General features: G+C 46.4%; 1 protein-coding gene across 1 annotated transcript in view; it reads right to left on the minus strand.

The window, feature by feature from the left end:
* Nucleotides 1-12,869, minus strand: part of LOC136587544 (proto-oncogene Wnt-3) — a 138,655-nt gene that overhangs the window by 105,257 nt on the left and 20,529 nt on the right. The window contains exon 3 of the mRNA XM_066586187.1: nt 11,680-11,734. The gene's annotated coding sequence lies outside the window, so the exon portion shown is untranslated. The remainder of the gene's footprint in view (nt 1-11,679; nt 11,735-12,869) is intronic.

The raw sequence follows: 12,869 nt of genomic DNA on the forward strand, positions 1-12,869 counted from the left end.
ACCATTTACTCAATTGTGATATCTTGCAAAATTTAAATAGGGATAAGTTGCATATAAGTTATCAGGATAATGTATTGCACTATACAACTGGGTGGCGGTTTAGATTATATACAGTTGCAATCAAAACTATTCAACTCCCACTGCAAATTAGGTTTATTTGCCAAATTTACAAACTTTCAGCTGTCTGCAAAAAACAATTTAAATAGCTCATTTACTTGCTCAGATGCCCAGAACAGGTCATCGATAGTTGATCCGCAGGGATTCGCTGCTTGGGACCCCTGGCGATCAGCTGATCTCAACCTCCACATTCACTGCAATGGGGCCAGATGTCCACATTGGGGTTGAAGAGGGAAATGCAATAGAAGGTATAGCTTCCATTGATTTCAATGGGAGTGAGGCCTCGTATTACACTTCCAGCTCCGACCCCGACGTAGTAGGAGCAGTGTAGTATGATGGGTGCTATTCCTTCTACTGCACTTCTGGCCCGCTGTAGTGAGCGTGGGCTGAGATCGACTGATCTCCAAGGGTCTCAAGCAGGAGATCACCACTGATCAACTATTGACGACCTGTCCTGAGCATAGGTCTCAATATTGCAAAGGGTAGAATGTCTGGAATACTCCGTAAAGGATATTTAGCTACTATCCACAGTATAGGAGATAAATGTTTGATCCTTGGGAGATCAAGCTCTAGGAGCCCCAGCGATTACAAGAGCAGTGCACCCAAATGCTCCGTGTGTGCATGCTCAACTGCCGCTCCATTCACTTTTATATGACAGGTGAAGATTGATGCGCTCAGCAATCTCCCTTCATCCAATAGAAGAGAATGGAAAGGCAGTCAAGCATGCACTAAGCTGCTCCATTCACATATGGATTCGGGTGCTTAAGATTTCTTGGATTCCCAGTGCTCAGGCCCCCAGCAATCAGATATTTATCCATTAGCTTGGGGATAAATGTCTTTAATGAGAAAACCCCTTTAACTCAGAAGTCCCAGGAGAAATCCCAGGACCCTAGTTGGTCAGTTCTTCACTAAGCTCCGTACATTGTGCAGTGGCCTGGCGTGGTATTACAGGAACAGCTTCTATTCACTCCAGTGCAATACCACAGCAGATCACTGCACAATGTATGGAGCTATGTGCTTCTTACCCCATACAAGGTGACAGCTGGCATTGCAAATACTTGATCAATGAGGGTCCTGGGAGGAGGAACTCCACCAATTAGCTATTAATGACCTACCCTGTAAATAGGTCATGGGAGAAGGAAAATGGACTGCCGTATCTGTTCTATGATGGACTCAACAGACTATAATGGGATCCGTAGGGCTTCCGTCATGCCCTCCGGCTCCAACATGTTGCTGGACAAAATAACGCAGCATGGAGCACTGTTTCCTCCAGGATTTTGAGACAGATCTGCGCTGTTCAACACGGATGTGAACAGAGCCTTATTTGTTTTCTCTAGTCGGGCATCGTCTGACCATAATATGCATTATTCGAGAAAACAAATAATGCACTAAGTAGTTGTTGTTGGAATCAAATGAAACTTTCTGTGTGATTGTCATGATGATATATGTAAGGGATTACAATATTAGAGCGAAAGGATTGGTTTATTGGGAGAAACTGTACAATTCAGAGGAGGCTCTAGTACCCTGTTGGGCCCCTCTAGCCTGGGTACATGATGATATACGGGCGGGCATGGAGGCTCTAGTACCCTATTGGGCCCCCTCTAGCCTGGGTACATGATGATATACGGGCGGGCATGGAGGCTCTAGTACCCTATTGGGCCCCCTCTAGCCTGGGTACATGATGATATACGGGCGGGCATGGAGGCACTAGTACCCTGTTGGGCCCCTCTAGCCTGGGTACATGATGATATACGGGCGGGCATGGAGGCTCTAGTACCCTATTGGGCCCCCTCTAGCCTGGGTACATGATGATAGACAGGCAATCATGGAGGCTCTAGTACCCTGTTGGGCCACCTCTACCCTGGATACATGATGATATACAGGTGGGCCTGGAGGCATACAGGGTCCGCATGGTATCCTTTAGCACATTTGAGCACAGATATTACTACCGAGCCTCTAGATCCTGCACACTCGTAGGCTGCCAAATATGGTGTCCCAGTGGATCCCATAAATGCTCGATCGACGATAAATGTGCTGACCAGATGCTAGGCCAAGGATGTGTGGACAACTGATGCAGGCATGCTTGGGAAACCCTCGCTGTATGCATTATCCTGCTGAAAAATGCCTGTTGGAAGCCGCCATGAGAGGAACACATCTGCCTGCAGGATTTGTCACTTATTGCTGAGCTTTTAGTGTCCTTCATACCACTGCTATGGGTGACTGGCTGTCATATGCGATGGCCCCCAGACTATTACACCAGCAGGGGGCAGTGTGCTGCTCCACAGCAAAGGCAGATTGAAGCGCCCATCACAAGGCCTCCGCACTCTAACACAACTGTCGTCGGCTCCCAAATAGAACCTGGATGAGTCACCACAGACCACTCCATCGCCGTCTAGCACATAAAGGCGATGGTATTGGAATTTTATTATAAGATACATAATGGGCGCGTGACACCCAGTCTTCTTCTGCTAAGTGCCTAGAAATGGTCTGGACAGATACAGGGGTCTGTAATGAAGGTGCCACCTGTGTCTGGGTGGTGGAGAACAAAACTGTTGGATCTGCTCATGCTTGTAAGCGCGATCAAACAATTTTCTCTGTCTGGGCTGTCCGGAGTCTGTTCGCAATGGTGGATTAAAATAGGCACGATAGAGGCAGCCGCCTCTTGCCTGAAGCTCTAGAGGGTCCTACAGCTGTCCTTTACGCCCCTATTAATCTGCCACTAGATTACCACCACTGTGTTGCCTGCCACTAGTACATGGTGCCCACTACCTCCCCACCCCCATTAGATGCACTTGCAGATAAGTCATGCAGGGCACAGCACCCTCCCCTGCCATACTGTGCAGTGCGATGACGTCACACACATGGGTAGTGCCGTTCTGTACTAGCATGAGCAGTGCCCACCAGCCGGGGCAGCAGTGAGCCAGGGACAGCAGCAGAAGTAGAGGGCCGGGGGAGATCTGGCTGGATCTGGGGCCAGTGGCTGTCAAGAGTCTGGAGGTGACCTGAAGGAGTCCTAGAAGAGGTAGGCACAAGCAATATGCAGCACCTCCATTATCATCATCAGCTTCTTAATTTAATTGCTGCTGGCTGTGCTGCTGTAGAATTGAAACGCCCCCGCCAGGTCAGCCGCCAGTCCATGTAGTGAAGAAAACCCTGAGACTTTTATTAAGATGTGCGGTAGGTAGGTTCCCCTTTACGGACTCCTGACCCTCTTATAAAGTGTAAAGGACAATCGAATGGGACTAGTATAAGGGTATGTTTACATGGCGGAATTCACGGTGGAATTTTCTGTGTAAATTCCGCCTCTAAAATCTGTGTCTTTCTGATGTGTTTTTTGGCGCTGATCCACACGCGGATCTAGCCCTGTCAATTGGCAAAATCCATTTGCAGAACTCTGGTACAGAAAATCCCGTTACTGCATCTAACATGTCACTTATTGACGCATCAGAATTCCGCACGTGAACTTCGCCCATTGACAGAGCTAGATCCGCGTGCAGATCTGCACTAAAAACCTCGCAAGAAAGATGCAGATTTTGACACGGTTTTTAGAAGCAGAATTCAGATGGAAGATTCCGCTGTGATTTCCATCATATGAACATACCTGTGGTGTGGATCTGCAGAGGAATGCACCCCTTCAATTGAGTAGAGAAATCTGCTGTGGTTCCTCATAAAAAAGCGTCAAAATCCACACCAAATGGTGTACATCCACACTAAAATCTGCAGCACAACATACATTGCAGATTTTGGTTCAAATCCGCGACTTGTGAACGTACCCATAAGGGTATTTTCACATATGTGACGGATTTGCTGCTGACTGTACCAAAATCTGCATCAAAATCCACAGCACTGAGCCAATCACAGGCAGCACTCAGCTGTTATTCAATGACGGCTGGGCACTGCCTCTGATTGGCCACAGCGATCAGCCAATCAGAGGCAGCGCTTTCTGGAGGCGGGGATTTTTCAATCCCCGGCCACCAGAAGACAGAAGAACACTGCCGGGGCTGGAGAGTAGAGCCGGACGGCTCTTCTAGGTGAGTTCTTTTTTTTTTTTTACATCACCGCAGTGGTGGCGTTCATTCCATTGCTTTCAATGTGGCTGCAGCAGTGCCGGCCCGATTGAATGCAATAAGATAGCATCGTGGACCTCTGCCACAGCTGTGACAGGGCATTCCTTCATCCCCGTGGTCACTGTGACAGCAGTGGCAGGGGAGCGCAATGTACTCCCTATGTTTTCTATGGGGCTAGCGCTGCTGCCACTGGCCCCATTGTAAACAATGGGTGATATCGCAGATTCTTCTAATGAGACTGAAACCACTGAAAATCATTGGTTTCATTATCATGCGTTTCACTCACTCTCGCAACGCAGGGAAGTCATATCGCCAGTGGGTGTGAGTCTATAGGGTGCATTCACACGTAGCAGATTTGGCACCGATTGTGGTGCATATCTGCAGCAGACTTCACCCCTTCAATTGCAAAGGTGAAATCTGCTGCAGATCCACATCAAAATCCGCACCAAAATCCGTCATGTGTGTATGCACCCTAACCATATAAAGTAAAACAAGAATTATACTCTCCTTGTAAATGTCCTTCTGGTTCTGTGCCGCTGTTCTGGTCCCAGAAGCTCCTGCAGTGTTCATTGGCCATTCATCGTTCACATGATCACTGAAGGCAATCATTGACTTCAGCGATCACGTACCATTCATGCAGACATGATCATAATCGCCGAGGCCAGTGATTGGCTGCCGTGGTCACATGAACGATGAACCGTCCCATGAACACTGCAGGAGCTTCTGGAACCACAGGAGCGCCACTGAACTAGAGGGACATCTAAAAGTTGAAAAACCCCTTTAATATACATTGAGCTTGCATGTGTTCAGCCCTATAACGTTCCTCCAATAACATATATTAAAACACACAACTCGCAAAGCGTATCACAGAAAAGTAGTACAGCATATGATATAACCTGCAACTTATATAATCTCCTTCCACTAACTTAGTGAAAACAAGCATGTAAAAACTTGGCAAATTTTAGCTGAAAAGGAAAGTTCTTTGCTGTTCGCCGCTTCTGATTAATCCGGTTTAAATGATGGGAGAGAAGCAGAAATGACTGCAGAGGCCTCTCGTGTCAGATGATTGCTGCAGAGGGGCATTAGCCCACCCTAGCTCGCCTCTCCGATCATTACCTGTCACTCTCCTGTTCCCAGGTTTGATGCTATAAGCCAAAAAACACTTATTTTGAAAACTGGAGCGAAACAAAAAAAAAACTGGTTTATGACCCAGCAGCATCTCCCCGCTCTCTGGTATCAGCTCTCCAGCTAATGTGACAGCTTGGAGAGGTGAAGCGTCTGAGCATTCTTGTAAAAACCCATTAAGGACTTTTAGACTAAAGCTCGTAATGCCCCGTTCTGAAGGGTTGGGAGGATTAAGCTGCTTTCTCGTGATGTACGGGGTAGCCAGCAGCTGAGAGAGGAGCAGACAGCGGAAACTGCAGGCCACAAGGGCCGGTATTAAAAATACATGTTTGTTGTATGGGGAGATGGAACTTGATGGCAGATAAGAGTGGCTTGTCCCATCCAACTTGACCCCTTTTCCTTCCTGCTGTAAAACATCAGGCACATCTGATACTAGAGCTTTGCTTACAGCAAGAATGCAGCGGTATCTCATCCCAGCCAAGCGTCGCTTCAGTGTTATGCAGGGTGAGACGTCCGCTAGGAATACGGCTCTTACACCAACCGTACATGTTTTCCACCGCGGCTTGTGCCATCACAGAGCGGGCTGTGATCCATATTGTGCCAGCTTGTTGCACTATAGCTTTTTGGAAACCATATAATGCAACAACTGCATGTGAACCCATCATTAGGTTCATGCTGCCCCGGCCACAGACAGGTGCCCTCGCTGCAGCGTTTGTGAAAAAAAGCATACTTTAACTCCTTTAAAGGTGCAACCCTTTCCCCCCCCATTTTCGGTTCCCCACCCCAATTTCAAAAAATTATAACTTTTATTTTTCTGTCTGAGGGCTTGTTTTTTGTGAGATGAGTTGTCATTTTTAATGGTGCCATGTAATATAACAAATAATGCACTTGAAAAACTTTAAAAAATTTCCAGGGGGAGTGAAATGGAAAATAAACACAATTTCTCCATCTTCGGTAGAGTTATTATGGTGCACACACTGCAGCAAAAATGACATGGTAACTTTTTTCAGTGGGTCAGTACAATTAGGACAATACTAGAGTTGAGCGAACATACTCTGTCGAGCTTGATGCTTGTTTAAGTATTAGTGTACTCGATGGTGCTTGCTACTCGAACGAGCATCACGCCGTGTTCGACCCCGCCCCAGTTTTTGGCTCCTCCCCGTTGTGACATGCCTGTTTTGGCCCCTCCCCGCCACGACGCAGCACGCGTCAATGGCAATTTTTTGGGCTGGCAGGCAGGCAGAGGGAGAGAGAGAGAGAGAGAACACGAACCAAGAAAAAAAAAAAAAAGCTCAGGACCCGGTGTCCCACATACAAAAATGCTCGAGTCTCCCATTGTAGTCAATGGGGTTCATTACTCAAGTAGAGCTCTCGAATTTTACGAAAAGCTCAACTTGAATAACGCGGACCCTAGCACTTGGGTGCTCGCACATCTCTAGACAATACAAAATTTAGGTAGGTTTTTTGATTGTACTACTTTTAAAAAACAAATCTTCAAAAAAATTATTTTCTACCTCCATCTTCTGTCCACCATAACTTTTCATCTTTCTGTTGGTGGGATTGTGTGCAGGCTTGTTTTTTACGGGCCGACCTGTGGTTTCTATTGGTACCATTTTGGAGTATATACAACTTTTTGACCGCTTTTCGTTACATTTTTTCCTTGGAGACAGGGTGACCGCAATTCTGGCATTGTGTTTTTTTTCTTACGATGTTCATCATGTGACATAAATAATGCATTATTATGATAGATCGGAATTTTACGAAGGTGAACATGCGATCTATTGACCGTTCATACTATATTCTGCAATACTTCAGTATTGCTGTATATGGTATTTCTGCCAGCAGTAATAGTCAGAAATACATGGCAACCTTGGGGGGAGCTTTAGAAGTCCCCCGGCTGCCAAGACACCTGGACGGCACCTTGCGATCTCATCGCGACAGTGTGGTAGAGGTTCAGCACCTTTGAACGTCGATTGGTGCATTTAAATGCCATTGCCAGAACTTAAAGGATAGGTGATCTTGGGGACAGGTCATCAGTAGTATGCTGGGAATAGGTGATCAATAGTATCCTGGGGATAGGTCATCAGTAGTATCCTGGGGATAGGACATCACATCAGTAGTATCCTGGGGATAGGTCATCATCACTAGTATCTTGGGGATAGGTCATCAGTAGTATCCTGGGGATAGGTGATCAGTAGTATCCTGGGGATAGGTGATCAGTAGTATCCTGGGGATAGGTGATCAGTAGTATCCTGGGGATAGGTGATCAGTAGTATCCTGGGGATAGGTGATCAGTAGTATCCTGGGGATAGGTGATCAGTAGTATCTTGGGGATAGGTGATCAGTAGTATCCTGGGTCAGGTCATCAGTAGTATCCTGGGGATAGGTCATCAGTAGTATCCTGGGGATAGGTCATCAGTAGTATCCTGGGGATAGGTCATCAGTAGTATCCTGGGGATAGGTGGATACTACTGATGACCTGTTCCCAAGATACTACTGATCACCTATCCCCAGGATACTACTGATAACCTATCCCCAGGATACTACTGATGACCTATCCCCAGCATACTACTGATGACCAGTCCCCAGGATACTACTGATGACCTATCCCCAGGATACTACTGATGACCCATCCCCAGGATACTACTGATGACCTATCCCCAGGATACTACTGATGACCTATCCCCAGGATACTACTGATGACCTATCCCCAGGATACTACTGATGACCTATCCCCAGGATACTACTGATGACCTATCCCCAGGATACTACTGATGACCTATCCTCGGGATACTACTGATGACCTATCCTCGGGATACTACTGATCACCTATCCTCGGGATACTACTGATCACCTATCCCCAGGATACTACTGATGACCTATCCCCAGCATACTACTGATGACCAGTCCCCAAGATACTACTGATGAACTATCCCCAGGATACTACTGATCACCTATCCCCAGGATACTACTGATGACCTATCCCCAGGATACTACTGATCACCTATCCCCAGGATACTACTGATGACCTGTCCCCAAGATACTACTGATCACCTATCCCCAGGATACTACTGATCACCTATCCCCAGGATACTACTGATAACCTATCCTCAGGATACTACTGATGACCTATCCTCAGGATACTACTGATGACCTATCCTCAGGATACTACTGATGACCTATCCTCAGGATACTACTGATGACCTATCCTCGGGATACTACTGATGACCTATCCTCGGGATACTACTGATGACCTATCCCCAGGATACTACTGATGACCTATCCCCAGCATACTACTGATGACCTGTCCCCAAGATACTACTGATGACCTGTCCCCAAGATACTACTGATGAACTATTCCCAGGATACTACTGATCACCTATCCCCAGGATACTACTGATGACCTATCCCCAGGATACTACTGATCACCTATCCCCAGGATACTACTGATGACTTGTCCTCAAGATACTACTGATCACCTATCCCCAGGATACTACTAATGACCTATCCCCAGGATACTACTAATGACCTATCCCCAGGATACTACTGAAGACCTGTCCCTAAGATACTACTGATGACCTATCCCCAGGATACTACTGATGACCTGTCCCCAAGATACTACTGATGACCTATCCCCAGGATAGGTCAACAAATAGTTGATCAGTTAGGGTCTGCCGATCCCAACCGATCAGCTGTCACATCACAATACAAAGGGACACAGCAGAATCAGATGGCTTCCAACCCCTTTGCATTGTCTGGCACTTGTAAATACAGGCACTGCTGTCATTGATTTCATGAAGCTTCTGCTCCATAGTCCTGTGTGCAGCAGAGCTGACAGTGGGGTCCTGATCACCTGATCGGCTGATCACCTGATCGGCTAGGGTGCTGAGACCCCAGCAGATCAATTACTTATGACCCAAACTAAAGATAGGTTAACTATAGTATATACCCCCTTCAACTTTATTCTGCTGCTCAGTTTAATTACAGCGAAACAAAATTCAAATAGCTTTTTTTCACTCTTTGTAAAAAAAACAGCTCCTAGGAGTTGTCCTTTTGCAAAATTCAGCATGCAGTTACATCTCAGGCAGATATACAAATGATGAGAGTTGTGGTGTTTAGATGAACGGTCTTGTTACCGGAGGCCCTAAAAGTGGTTCCCCCCTTGGCCTATAAAAGGCTCTCGGAGGCTCCTTGTGTGTAGTGACCTCTTCTCCCGCTTGTATAGCTTGTTGGCCACTAGAAGCTACCATGATGAAGAGAATAGATTTCACTCCTTTACCAGAATCTGAGAGAGGCGCATTATTGGGATGTGAGAAGCTGGATGGTCATATCAATGAATTGTCCTCCACCGGCCGTTCTGACCAGACTGTTAGGAGATGTTGGGACCAGTGGATGTGTGAGGGCACACAAGGTGACCGGGCTCAGGACGCCCCCGACAGACCACCAGTAGAGAGGAGCGTCTGACCAGACTGTTAGGAGGTGTTGGAACCAGTGGATGCGTGAGGGCACACAAGGTGACCGTGCTCAGGATGCCCCTTACAGACCACCAGTAGAAAGAAGCGTCTGACCAGACTGTCACACAGGGGGTGTTGGGACCAGTGGATGCGTGAGGGCATACAAGGTGACTGGGCTCAGGAAGCCCTCGACAGACCACCGGTAGAGAGTAGCGTCTGATGGTCCAACAAACACAAGCAGCTACAAGATGTCCACCATCCAGAGACAAGTGACAGGCCCCTGTGTCTATTGGAACTATTTCCAGGCACTTGGCTAAAGAACACTTGGTCTCACTGCGCCAATTACATGTACTGCCTTTAAAATCCACCGTCGTCTCCATTTGCAATGGTGTCGAGAATAATGAAACTGGACACTACAGGGTGGACCCGGGTTGTCTTCAGCGACAAATCCAAGTTTAGTTTGGGCATCGATGATGACCGTGTTCGTGTCTGGAGGCCTCAATCCTGCCTTTGCTGTGGAGTGGCACACTGCCCCACTGCTGGTGTGATGGTCTCAGGGGCCATCGCATACAACAATCGGTCACGCCTAGTAGTGGTGCGAGAGACAATGACATCTCAGTGATATGCTCAGGACATCCTGCAGCCACATGTGTTCCTCTGATGGCGGGTTCCAAGAGGCAGCAGGATAATGCTCGGCCACACACACAAGGTGGGTCATAGGAAGCCCCCACAACATTGTCACACTTCCATGGCTGCTCGACCGCCAGATTTACCACCAATAGAACATGTATGGGACCATCTGGGATGCCAATTTTGACAGCTTACGAGTTTACTTTAGAGGCTCAGTTACAGCAAATGTGGAGCAATATGCAGCAGAATACCAAACAGAACCTGTATGCCTCCAATCCCATCCGTATCACATCTTGTATCCAAGCTAGTGGCGGTACAACAGGGTACTAGAGCCTCTATGCCCACCTGTATCACATCTTGCATCCAACCTAGAGGCGGTACAACAGGGTACTAGAACATGGATATGACATAGGTAGAAAGCTCTGAAATTGCTCTGAATCATGTGACCGGCCCCAGGGGGTGCCAATCTAAGCGGAGCAGGTAAAGAAAGAATTTTGCAAAATTGCTTGAGTCTGCAGGACATGTTAAAAGAAGTAAAGGCATCAAGGTCCCGGAATACTGCTTTAAAGGGAAGGAATTAAAGGGCGTTAACAGTTTTAACAGTGCCAACAAGTTACTGTTGCTGGGATCAACCTTCTGGCATTGATTCAATGCCCAACTGGCAGTCTGGCAATTCTACAGAATGTTGACATATTGGCACCAGCAGGACTGACCCAGATTATGCCACACTTTGTACAACCCGTTATTTACAGGGCTTTTCACTGCCGACACATTGGAGCTGGTGTAAAACTGTATAAAATAAATTCCTTTACTATAACTAAACTAACTATATATAACACAAATGGTATTTTCCATCGTGTGCATGTACAACCTTATGCAGCGGGTCCTTCACCAATAGTCATGTGGAATCTATACCCCGAGGGCTAGAGTTTGTTTTGGGCAGGAAGTTTGTGTTTTCAGTAAAATTTTAACAACAAACAGCGCGGACTACTCTGCATGTCAGCTATAAACATGATTTTCTCCTTGTGGAATGCGGAAATCATTAATAATCGGTTCAGGTAGAACCCCATTGTATTCTTTGCACCCGTATGCTCTGTCCACGAAGGCATTTTACGACAGCAGTACTGCCACTGAGATCAAAGAACATATGAAACATTGACCTAATAAGTATTGCATACATATAAATTAGTGAAGGCATTTAAGTAATACACATGGTCAACTGACTCATCAAGTCAGTACAATCAAATAGCACAAAGATCACTAGTGGCCATGGAGGTAAAACACACCTGGATTTAAGGCTAGCCTCCTACAGGTCCTGCTTCAGATTTTCAGATTGTCCTGCTGAAAAATAAAACTGAATATTAGCAGCACCTAATATGGAAATTTTTGCTGATTAATACATGTTCTTAGTGGTTGGAGGTTTTTTTTTATATATATACAGAGCTCCATATCCCCTGCACAGACATTAAATGAATCAATTGACAATATTCTGCCACCACCGCTTAGGAGCTTCCTGCATATGATTTATACATTGAAATCAATACAACAGTGGTATACAGTAAGCTCCCCCTAGTGGTGGCTACAGGAAGCCAGAATGTTATCATTTAACTTTTTGGCTATGTAAGATATTTGGAGTTCTAGCTCATAAGAACAGCAAAGATTGTAGACACAGGGTAGGGGAGAACCAGCTGATCAGTGGGGTCTGACCATTGGGAGCCCCAATTATCTCAAGAACATCTCAAGAATGAACAGAGCAGCAGTCACACAAGTGCTCTCAAACTCTATTCAGCAAGTTATCCTCTATCCTGCGGACAGGGGATAACTTATTTTCATGGAACGGCCCCTTTAAGTCTTTTTCAGAGTAAAGTTAACAAGTCACCCTTGTGGGGTTTTCTCATTCAAAAGTGTGGAGAGTATATTGAAAATAGTGTGATCAAGGAAAAACATCCAGTGAGAGGGGATCTTGTGAATGTAAAAAAAATCATTGATGAAAGAGATCAGAGGAGAATATCAAGAATCAGTCTGATAAACAGTCACTGCCTAGTCAAGCAAATTGCACCTAAATACAACCTTGGTGCGCCAACTGCAAGGGGTGTTCATTAAAGACTTTCCCTGACCCATTTCCTGTGAACTGAGAGCAACGAAACTTGGGCCAGCTATTAGTCCTTCTCTACATAGGTGCCACCTAGGGACACATACTTCTCCCATCCGTTTATGCATCTGTAAACACCTCACTTGTAGAAGTTGACTGGTTGCTCCAAAAGCCACGTTTTGACTTCGGCAATCAGAATCTCATCATCAGGAAAATGCTCGCCCTTCAAAAATGACTTTATTGTTGGAAAGAGGTGGAAGTCCAATGGTGCGAGGTCCAGTGATCAAGAGGGATGCTGTAGAGTTTCAAAGCCGCCACAGCGTGCTTCTATCTGGGCAACATGTGAGTTATGAACTGGGGCATTGTCTTGCAGAAGGCGGACAC

Source organism: Eleutherodactylus coqui, chromosome 13, assembly GCF_035609145.1.
Source record: "Eleutherodactylus coqui strain aEleCoq1 chromosome 13, aEleCoq1.hap1, whole genome shotgun sequence".
NCBI classification, from domain to species: domain Eukaryota; kingdom Metazoa; phylum Chordata; class Amphibia; order Anura; family Eleutherodactylidae; genus Eleutherodactylus; species Eleutherodactylus coqui.